This window comes from Anomaloglossus baeobatrachus, chromosome 7 (assembly GCF_048569485.1).
Source record: "Anomaloglossus baeobatrachus isolate aAnoBae1 chromosome 7, aAnoBae1.hap1, whole genome shotgun sequence".
NCBI lineage: Eukaryota > Metazoa > Chordata > Amphibia > Anura > Aromobatidae > Anomaloglossus > Anomaloglossus baeobatrachus.
The window spans coordinates 255,288,571-255,300,278 of NC_134359.1; positions in this window are offsets into that span (position 1 = coordinate 255,288,571).

Consider the following 11,708-nt stretch of genomic DNA (forward strand, 5'->3'; position numbering starts at 1 on the left):
AGTCGCAAAAATCCCGCCCCCGGGCCTGCCTGTCAGGGGTAAGGGCGGGATTACCGACCTGACGTCGGATGTGAGGGCTGGAGCATCCTGCATGTTTCCTCCCCCCTCACTGATCACTGTGGGGACCCCAGATTCCCGCACTTTGCTGGCGCCGCCCACGGCTCCACTCCTCCCCTGAGAGCTCCGGCAGACATTTTTTTGGCATTCTGCCGGTGGAGGATTCTCAGTGAACAGCTCTGCAGCTCCGGGGGATCCAAGGCAGGGAATCTGGAGGACACACTCCGCTCTTTAGCGGTCGGTAAGCCACACCGGTCACCCGGTGCTGGTCCCCCTAGGGTGCCGGATTAGATACGTATATATCTATATCTATCTGTTCGGTGGGCTGTATACCCCTTTCCCATATACCCTCAGTGATCACTCTCCTAGGAGACAACAGCATGTCGTCCACAAGGAGCAAAGCTGCTAAGGCACAGGGTTTTTTTGCGGCCTGTACCTCTTGTGGGGCTATGTTACCTGCGGGTTCCACCTACCCTCACTGTGAGCAATGCTCGACCCCTGTTTCGCTTGCTCAGCCGGAGCCTCGGACACTGGTGGGCCCCTCGGCTCATGTAGACCCCCCTGCTCCCCCTGACCAGGCTGCAGGGACAGAGTTCGCCTCTTTTGCTGAGAAACTCTCTGAGTCACTTTCTCAATCCATTGCACAGTCTATGGACAAATGGTCTTCTAAGCTGCTAGAGGCTTTGCAGTCCAGACCGGACCCTTCACAGGCCCCGGCCCCTGTTGGCTCGTCGCCTCCAGGCCCCTCTCGGTCCGCGCCACAGCGCGCTCATAGGTTGGCCCCTCGGTCTCAGGCGGAAGACTCCTGCCCGGACCGTAGTCCTAGACCGGCTAAGCGGCCTCGCTGGGACTCTTCCCCGACTTCCTCTCGCTGCTCGGGATCCCAGCTTGAGGACTCTCTGGAGGACGAGGCGGACGTCGCAGCTCAGGGCTCTGACCCTGACGTCGCCCTTAACCTTGATACACCTGAGGGGGACGCCTTAGTAAATGATCTTATCTCGTCCAACACCAGTTTCGGTTCGCCAAATGTACACGCAATACGTTTTTTGATCACTCTAACTTCAGGGACGCTGTCCAGAAGCCCAGAGCGGTCCCGGACAAGCGCTTTACTAAGCGCCTCACTGACACGCGTTACCCCTTCCCATCTGAAGTCGTTAAGGGTTGGGCTCACTGTCCCAAGGTGGATCCTCCAGTCTCAAGATTGGCGGCTAGATCCGTGGTGTCGGTTGCAGATGGCTCATCGCTAAAAGATGCCACTGACAGACAGATTGAGCTCCTGGTGAAGTCCATCTATGAGGCCACGGGCGCGTCTTTTGCCCTGGCCTTTGCAGCCGTGTGGGCACTCCAAGCTATCTCGGCTTGTCTGACTGAGATTAATGCTGTCACACGTAATTCTGCTCCGCAAGTTGCGTCTTTGACCTCTCAGGCGTCAGCCTTTTCATCCTACGCCATGAACGCCGTCCTGGACTCTGCTAGCCGTACAGCTGTAGCATCCGCTAACTCTGTGGCAGTCCGCAGGGCCATGTGGCTGCGCGAATGGAAGGCAGATTCGGCTTCCAAGAGGTTCTTAACCGGTTTGCCGTTTTCTGGCGACCGTTTGTTTGGCGAACGATTGGATGAGATTATTAAGGAATCCAAAGGAAAGGATTCCTCCTTACCCCAGGCCAAACCTAAGAGACCTCAACAGAGAAAGGTTCAATCGAGATTTCGGTCCTTTCGTTCCTCCGCCAAGTCCCAATCCTCTTCGTCCAACAGGCCGGAGAAAGGCCAGAGGAACTCCTATGCGTGGCGATCCAAGTCTCGCCCACAAAAGGCCGCAGGAGGCACTGCCTCCAAGACGGCTTCCTCATGACTCTCGGCCTCCCCTGACCGCATCCTCGGTCGGTGGCAGGCTCTCCCGCTTTGGCGACGCCTGGTGGCCACATGTTCAAGACCGATGGGACATGGTTACAGGTCTCATGGTTACAGGATAGAGTTCAGCTCTCGTCCTGCGGCTCGCTTCTTCAGAACCTCTCCGCCCCCCGCTCAGGCCTACGCACTTTTTCAGGCAGTAGCCGCTCTAAAGATGGAAAGAGTTGTGATCCCCGTTCCCCTTCAGGAACGTGGTCGCGGATTTTACTCCAACTTGTTCGTGGTGCCAAAAAAGGACGGATCATTCCGTCCCGTTCTGGACCTCAAGCTGTTCAACAGACATGTGAGAACCAGACGGTTCCGGATGGAATCTCTCCGCTCGGTCATCGCCTCAATGTCACAAGGAGACTTCCTAGCATCGATCGACATCAAGGATGCTTATCTCCATGTACCGATCACACCCGAGCATCAACGTTTCCTGCGTTTCGCCATCGGGGACGAACACCTCCAGTTCGTGGCATTGCCTTTCGGCTTGGCGACAGCACCACGGGTTTTCACCAAAGTCATGGCATCCGTTGCGGCGGTCCTGCATTCTCAGGGCCACTCGGTGATTCCCTACTTGGACGATCTCCTAGTCAGGGCCCCGTCTCGGGAGGCGTGTCAACAAAGTCTATCTGTCGCTCTGGCGACTCTCCAGCGGTTCGGGTGGATCATCAACTTCCCGAAATCCAAGTTGACACCGACCCAATCACTGACGTACCTTGGGATGGAGTTTCATACCCAGCAAGCGTTAGTCAAGCTTCCGAGAGACAAACAGCTTTCTCTGCAGGCAGGGGTGCAATCCCTTCTTCGGAGTCAGTCACACCCCTTAAGGCGCCTCATGCACTTCCTGTGGAAGATGGTGGCAGCTATAGAGGCAGTCCCGTTCGCGCAATTCCATCTTCGGCCACTCCAATGGGACATTCTCCGCAAATGGGACAGGAGTTCGGCTTCCCTCGACAGGAACGTCTCTCTTTCCCTTGCAACCAAGACGTCACTTCAGTGGTGGCTCCTTCCCAACTCTCTGTCGCAGGGAAAATCCTTCCTACCCCCAACCTGGGCTGTGGTCACCACGGACGCGAGCCTGTCAGGGTGGGGAGCAGTTTTTCTCCACCACAGGGCTCAGGGAACCTGGACTCCGATAGTCATCCCTTCAGATCAATATTCTGGAGATAAGGGCAGTGTATCTAGCCCTATTGGCTTTTCATCGGTGGCTGGAGGGCAGGCAGATCCGTATCCAGTCGGACAACGCCACTGCCGTCGCATACATCAACCACCAAGGCAGCACTCGCAGTCGTCAAGCCTTCCAGGAAGTCCGACGGATTCTGCAGTGGGTGGAAGAAACAGCTTCCACCATCTCCGCAGTTCACATCCCGGGCGTAGAAAATTGGGAAGCAGATTTTCTCAGTCGTCAGGGCATGGACGCGGGGGAATGGTCTCTGCACCCAGACGTGTTTCGAGAGATCTGTCGCCGCTGGGGAACGCCGGACGTCGATCTCATGGCGTCACGGCACAACAACAAAGTCCCGGCATTCATGGCATGGTCTCAGGATCACAGAGCTCTGGCGGCGGATGCGTTAGTTCAGGATTGGTCGCAGTGTTCGACTGCCTTATGTGTTTCCTCCTCTGGCGATGCTGCCCAGAGTGTTACGCAAGATCAGGTCCGACTGCCGTCGCGCCATTCTCGTCGCTCCAGACTGGCCGAGGCGGTTGTGGTACCCGGATCTGTGGCATCTCACGGTGGGTCAACCGTGGGCGCTTCCAGACTGCCCAGACTTGCTGTCACAAGGCCCGTTTTTCCATCTGAATTCTGTGGCCCTCAACCTGACTGTGTGGCCATTGAGTCCTGGCTCCTAGCGTCTTCAGGGTTATCTCAGGATGTCATTGCCACCATGAGACAGGCCAGGAAGCCTACGTCCGCCAAGATCTATTATAGGTCTTGGCAAATCTTCCTATCCTGGTGCGCTAATAACGGTTTTACTCCATGGCCGTTTGCCTTACCCACTTTTCTTTCATTCCTTCAATCCGGAATGGACAAGGGTTTGTCACTTGGCTCTCTCAAGGGCCAAGTATCGGCGCTCTCCGTGTTTTTTCAAAAGCGCCTAGCCAGGCTTCCGCAGGTCCGCACGTTCCTGCAGGGAGTTTGCCACATAGTCCCACCTTACAAGCGTCCGCTGGAACCCTGGGATCTTAACAGGGTGCTAACGGCTCTTCAGAAACCACCTTTCGAGCCGCTGCGGGATGTCTCTCTATCACGTCTTTCGCAGAAGGTGGCCTTCCTAGTGGCAGTCACATCACTTTGGAGAGTGTCTGAGCTAGCAGCGCTGTCATGCAAAGCCCCCTTCCTGGTATTTCACCAGGATAAGGTGGTTCTGCGTCCGGTCCCGGAATTTCTCCCTAAGGTGGTATCCCCTTTTCATCTCAATCAGGATATCTCCTTGCCTTCATTTTGCCCTAATCCAATTCACCAGTGTGAAAAGGATTTGCACTCTTTGGATCTTGTGAGAGCACTCCGGCTCTACATGTCTCGCACGGCGCCCCTGCGTCGTTCAGATGCGCTCTTTGTCCTTGTCGCTGGCCAGCGTAAGGGCTCGCAGGCTTCCAAGTCAACCTTGGCTCGGTGGATCAAGGAACCGATTCTCGAAGCCTACCGTTCTTCTGGGCTTCCGCTTCCTTCAGGGCTGAAAGCCCATTCTACCAGAGCCGTGGGTGCGTCCTGGGCATTGCGGCACCGGGCTACGGCTCAGCAGGTGTGTCAGGCAGCTACGTGGTCTAGTCTGCACACTTTCACGAAACACTATCAAGTGCATACCTATGCTTCGGCAGACGCCAGTCTAGGTAGGCGAGTCCTTCAGGCGGCGGTTGCCCACCTGTAAGAGGGGGCCGTTTTTTCGGCTCTTTTTTATTGAGGTATTCTTTTACCCACCCAGGGACTGCTCTTGGACGTCCCAATTGTCTGGGTCTCCCAATGGAGCGACAAAGAAGAAGGGAATTTTGTTTACTTACCGTAAATTCCTTTTCTTCTAGCTCATATTGGGAGACCCAGCACCCGCCCCTGTACCCTTCGGGCTGGTTGTTTTTTTGTGCACACATGTTGTTCATGTTGAATTGTTCTTTTGGTTCATGGTTTGCAGTTCTCCGAACATCCTTCGGATTGCATTTACCCTAGACCAATTTATAAGTTTTCTCCTTCCTGCTTTTGCACCAAAACTGAGGAGCCCGTGATCCACGGGAGGGTGTATAGGCAGAGGGGAGGGGTTACACTTTTTAAAGTGTAATACTTTGTGTGGCCTCCGGAGGCAGAAGCTATACACCAAATGTCTGGGTCTCCCAATAGGAGCTAGAAGAAAAGGAATTTACGGTAAGTAAACAAAATTCCCTTCTTTGTTACTATACTCCTCTTAAACCACTCCCAACTTATTGTTAGAATACAAGTAACATATATCTTTGTACTGTGTTAAGGTACCTTCACACTTTAGCGACGCAGCAGCGATCCCACCAGCGATCTGACCTGGTCAGGATCGCTGCTGCATCGCTACATGGTCGCTGGTGAGCTGTCAAACAGGCAGATCTCACCAGCGACCAGTGACCAGCCCCCAGCCAGCAGCGACGCTGCGCTTGCATGGAGCCGGTGTCTGGAAGCTGCGGACACTGGTAACTAAGGTAAACATCGGGTATGGTTACCCGATGTTTACCTTAGTTACCAGCGCACACCGCTTAGCTTAGCGTGTGCAGGGAGCAGGAGCCGGCAGCACTGGCAGCGTGAGAGCTGCGGAGGCTGGTAACGAAGGTAAATATCGGGTAACCACCTTGGTTACCCGATGTTTACCTTGGTTACAGCTTACCGCAGGCTGTCAGACGCCGGCTCCTGCTCCCTGCACATTCAGGATTGTTGCTCTCTCGCTGTCACACACAGCGATGTGTGCTTATCAGCGGGAGAACAACAATAAAAAAACGAACCAGGGCTGTGTGTAACGAGCAGCGATCTCACAGCAGGGGCCAGATCGCTGCTCAGTGTCACACACAGCGAGATCGCTAATGAGGTCACAAAAACCGTGACTCAGCAGCGATCTCAGTAGCGATCTCGCTGTGTGTGAAGTACCCCTTAGCCAGTAGAGATAAAACAAAAGTTTGTTTAAAAGAACTGAGAGTCCTAAATAACTGAGGACTCAGTTCTTTTAAACAAACTGTTAAGGCTACTTTACACACTGCGATATCGGTCCCGATATCGCTAGTGTGGGTACCCGCCCCCATCTGTTGCGCGACACTGGCAAATCGCTGCCCGTGTCACACAACAGCCGTCACACATACATACCTGTCCGGCGACGTCGCTGTGACGGGCGAACCGCCTCCTTTCTAAGGGGGCGGTCCGTGCGGCGTCACAGCGACGTCACTGAACCGCCGCCCAATAGAAGCGGAGGGGCGGAGCTGAGCGGGACGTAACATCCCGCCCACATCCTTCCTTCCTCATAGCGGCCGGGAGGCAGGTAAGGAGAGCTTCCTCGTTCCTGCGGCGTCACACGCAGCGATGTGTGCTGCCGCAGGAACGAGGAACAACCTCGTTACTGCTGCAGTAACGAGATTTGAGAATGGACCCCCATCTCGCCGATTAGCGATTTTGCTTGTTTTTGCAACGATGCAAAATCGCTTATCGGTGTCACACGCAACGGCATCGTAAATGCGGCCGGATGTGCATCACGAATTCCGTGAACCCAACGACTCCGCATTAGTGATGTCGCAGCGTGTAAAGCCCGCTTTAGAATACATTGAGTTCATTGGGACGTATGATGTCACCAAAGTACCAAGCATTGTAAGATCAATACAAAAAATACAGGGAAATCCAATTTATTTCGTTCCTTTATTTGTATAGGAAAGGATTCTTTACAGTAAAAGCAGTAAACTGTTTGAAAGGCAAATTCCAAATAGGTCCCCAGTGCTAAATGCCTTCCTCTTCTTCGTCCATGCTGTGACCCTGATTAGATAGGTACTGTAGGTGGGTATTGGCTCACATCTCTACTAAATGTAGTTAAATAATTCTTAATATCCTTCCGGAGCTTATCATCCACACTGAGTGAGTTGTAAAACGTTCCTATCTCATTTTCTACCATCTCCTTTTATAATTTGTCATTTTTCCCCTCATCAGAGATGCCAGGCACATGTGTAATTGCCTTTCCTATAAAAAGCCGGTGTGGGACGGCTGGATGAGTGTATCTGTTGGATTTGGATAGCAATTATTTCTGAGCCTCAATATTCTCCTTGAGTCAGTGACTAGGAACCGCTCTTCTAACACATGACATGGCCCTTAACATTTTCTCTCGGATATTTCAATATCCGGTAAAACACCGGCATTTTAAGTACACTATTGTATGCATCAATGGCGAAAAAGTCCCTCAACTTAAATTGTTTTTCATGCTCTTCTAAAGGGCCATTTAAATCTGTTCTCTTCTACCTAATGGAAAATCCAATGTAGACTCCGAAAGGCTGAGGAATCAAAAAATGGTTAAACTCTTACATTGCACCTTCTAGGATGGAGGGGAAAGTGTTCTAGGGTCAGGAAGCAAAGTTAAGACTATAGTGCAGTACCATAGGATTCTCCGGTAGGGCGAGGCTCAAGCACCATATTGGGTCAGGAACCCAAGTCTAGACTATAGTGCAGTACCATAGGATTCACCGGTAGGGCGAAGCTCAAGCACCATATTGGGTCAGGAACCAAAGTCTAGACTATAGCGCAGTACCATAGGATTTTCCGGTAGGGCGAAGCTCAAGCACCATATTGGATAAGGAACCCAAGTCTAGAATATAGCGCAGTACCATAGGATCCTCCGGTAGGGCGAAGCTCAAGCACCATATTGGGTCAGGAACCAAAGTCTAGACTATAGCGCAGTACCATAGGATCCTCCGGTAGGGCGAAGCTCAAGCACCATATTGGGTCAGGAACCCAAGTCTAGACTATAGCGCAGTACCATAGGATCCTCCGGTAGGGCGAAGCTCAAGCACCATATTGGGTCAGGAACCCAAGTCTAGACTATAGCGCAGTACCATAGGATCCTCCGGTAGGGCGAAGCTCAAGCACCATATTGGGTCAGGAACCCAAGTCTAGACTATAGCGCAGTACCATAGGATCCTCCGGTAGGGCGAAGCTCAACCACCATATTGGGTCAGGAACCCAAGTCTAGACTATAGCACAGTACCATAGGATAGTGCGAGGCTCCAGGACCATATTGGACAAAAACCAAATCCCATTTGGACTTGACTTTTGGGGGCAGTAACTTGATGGATGTCACTCTTCCCTCGAGATCTTCAGTGTTGTCACGTGATAAGAGATAATAAAATATTTACAAAAATGTGAGGGGTGTACTTACTTTTGTGATGTATTGTATTTAATGAGTATTCAAGAGCTTTTACACACAGGCCTTTTGTTTGGGGTTTAATATCCTGATGACCAGTTCCCTTTACGTTGTCTTTCATTTTTACATTATAACTTTGCTCATCCAGATGTTTTAGGACAGAGTCATGAAATGCAACTTTTAACAAATGTCACAATTTGGGGGGGGGGTGGGTTAATCACTCCGGTCCCTGCCTGAATTAAGGTTTTCAAGCTGATTCACTTTTTAAGATAAATGTGTGACTTTTTTTTAACAATTTGCAACTTATGGTGCTCAAAAGGCACAGAAAATGGTTAAAGAAGAAAATAAAATAAAGAACATTATTGATTTTGCACTGTGTACCTATTTTTAAGAATTTGGTGCAAAGAACATCAGAAAATACAAGATAAGAAAATAAAAATAGAAAAGTGTCTGGGCCGTGCACTCTTATCCACTCATCTTGCCCAGACAAGTTTAAAGAGGCTTCCCACTATTTTTACATTGATGGTTTAGCCATATGATAGGTTATCAATGTCTGATCGGCTGGGGTCTAACACCCCCCACTCGCTTCGATCAGCTGCCCTCAGTCCTGGCGGCGGCAGCAGGCAGCTAGAAATGCTCAAACCTGGAGCAGCTCCTACTGATGATAATGGCCGCTATCAGAAGATGGGGCTGCTCCATAATTGAGTGTTTCCGACCGCCGGTGGCACCGAGAACAGCTGTTCGACGAGGGTGCAAGGTGTCGGACCCCGGCCAGACATTGATGACCTATCCTTAGGATATACAGGATCAGAAAAAAATGGGCCTCTTGGTCTTGCGCTACAGATCAGGAGTGAACCAGGGCAAATTATAAAAAAAAAAGTTTTATTAAAAAAAAAAAAAAAAATACAGGCACTACGCATTTTGGAGGTGGTCTACCTCTTTCCTCAGGTCCTAAGACTAGGCCATTAATGTAAAAGTAGTGGCCAACCTCTTTAAGCTAAGCCGAAATCTATCTTTTCCCCATAGCATTGAACTCCCGGTGATGCACAGAAAGTTGAGTTGATGGAGTGAAGGGGGCTTTACACGCTACGATATCGTTAATGTTTGGTCGTCGGGGTCAAGTTGTTAGTGACGCACATCCGGCATCATTAACGATATCGTAAGCGTGTGACACTGACCAGCGACCTTAAGCAACCTCAAAAATGGTGAAAATCGTTCACCATGGAGAGGTCGTCCCAAACTCAAAAATCGGTAAGGGTTGTTTATCCAGGTGGTTCATCGCTCATGCGGCAGCACACATCGCTATGTGTGACACCGCAGGAGCGAGGAACGTCTCCTTACCTGCCGCCGGCCACAATGCGGAAGGAAGGAGGTGGGCGGGATGTTACGTCCTGCTCATCTCCGCCCCTCCGCTTTGATTGGCCGGCCGCTTAGTGACGTTGCGGTGACGTCGCTGTGATGCCGAACGTCCCTCCCCCTTGAAGGAGGGATTGTTCGGCAGTCACGGCGACGACGCCGACCAGGTAAGTATGTGTGACGCTGCCGTAGCGATAATGTTCGCATGCACGACGGGGGCGGGTACTTACACGCTCGATATCGCTAGAAATTGCTAGCGATATCGCTACCGTGTAAAGCCCCCTTTAGGGTCCATCCCATGAGGTTGTCTTGTCGCTGATGGATGACTTGTATATCTTTTTGATAAAAAATTAGATATGAAGCAAATTTAGGTAGCAATCCATGTAAAATATCCACAAGGAAGTCCTGCTACACTTCTGTTTCTAGTTCCCAAGGTTCAGTCTCACACCAGTAGAAAAGTAATGAGAAAATAAAAAGAAACAATTGCAGGAAGAACTGTAGAGGCTCACAGGGAAACTATCAGAAGGTGCTAATAAGTGGAACAATTGTAAAAAATAAAATCTCTGATTCCACAGGCGTGGACCTTGTGATTTGAGATCCAAAAACAAATGGTATCAGGTCACCTCTCAAATTCAGGTTCTGGTTCCAAATCTGTGACCCGGACGCCTTGGCATGGCAAGATTACATAGAATAAAGAAAATCCAGCTCTGGAAGAACCAGGCCAAGGTAGACGTATATATCAGAAAACTTCTCTTTCATTTCATTAAAAAATGGCAATTAGTCAGACATTGGAAGTAAAACTTGGGGGAAAGTAACAAGCCAACGTATTTCGGCCTAGGCCTTAATCATGGTTGTTCTGGTTTGTGACTCCTTTGGAGTTTTCTCTGTGATTTTTAATTTCTTTTTGTCTTCTCTTGGTTTTCAAATGGAAATTCCCTTTAAGGATATGATAATATGGGCGGTGTGACGACATGGACTCTCATGGGTTAAAGTTTCTTAAAATTCAGCCAGACAGCATGATAAATTTTTTATAGACAGGGGAGAAGTCCCTCATTGTTTTTACAAGACTCTTGTTGACTCAATGTAATTGTGTTGGCCACTGAAAGCCAGACGTATTGTTCTCCAGACTTTTCCCGTAACCATTGTATTGTAGTTGTGTATTGCTAATGTGATTACCTTAGTAGCCATTGTTGAGTCTGTGACTTGCAGACTCCATGTAGATATGTTCAGTCTTTCTGTAGACATCATTTGGATGAACATTGTCCATGCAGCTTGAGATTCATCCAATGGGAGAGGCGCTCTTGTCCAACCAATCGATGAGGACGCAGTGTAGCTAAGTGGAAGGCTGTGGCTATAAAAAGGGACTTCTTTAAGCCACCAGGTTGTTGATGGATGCCTATGGATCCAGTCTAAGCTCTTTGGAGCTGACTAGAGGATCAGGATATCTTATGGCTTCAATCTAGGGACTCCGGTTCCGGTTGGAGACCATATCCACAGCCTAGGGATATCGACTCCGGCTGCCAGAATTGTAACATCATACCAGGACTACCTAAGGAGGACACTCAGGTTGGGACAGTTCAGTCACCTGTTACAGACTTTGCAGACCTCACACAGCTTCCTGAATCTGGCATTATTCCTTTCTCGGTGGGTGCCCGCCAAAAGCGGGGTGCTGCTGGACTGGAGTAAGCGGCCTGGAAGCTCTGAGGCATGGACATTCTAAATCCCTGGTGAGCCAGCGGAAGGGTGAGACTCTGTTGCCTGTTACATTTGTGTGTTTTGCTGGTTATGTGTTATGTGCCGTTAATTGTTTGGGGATCCAATAAAGTCTAATTATTGTGATTCCCTCACCCTGTGTTGTCTGAGTAGTGTTACGCCCACGGTTAAGGAGGTTGTGCGTTCAGTTGGGATGAGCCCTGAGCCACGCTGTCTTTCTAAAGGCGGCGGGTTTTAGTGGACGAGAGCACCCACTGAGCCCCGTGTCTCCACAGGCGGCACGGTGGCTCAGTGGTTAGTCTTGTCGCGCTGGTGTCCTGGGTTCGAATCCCACCAAGGACAACA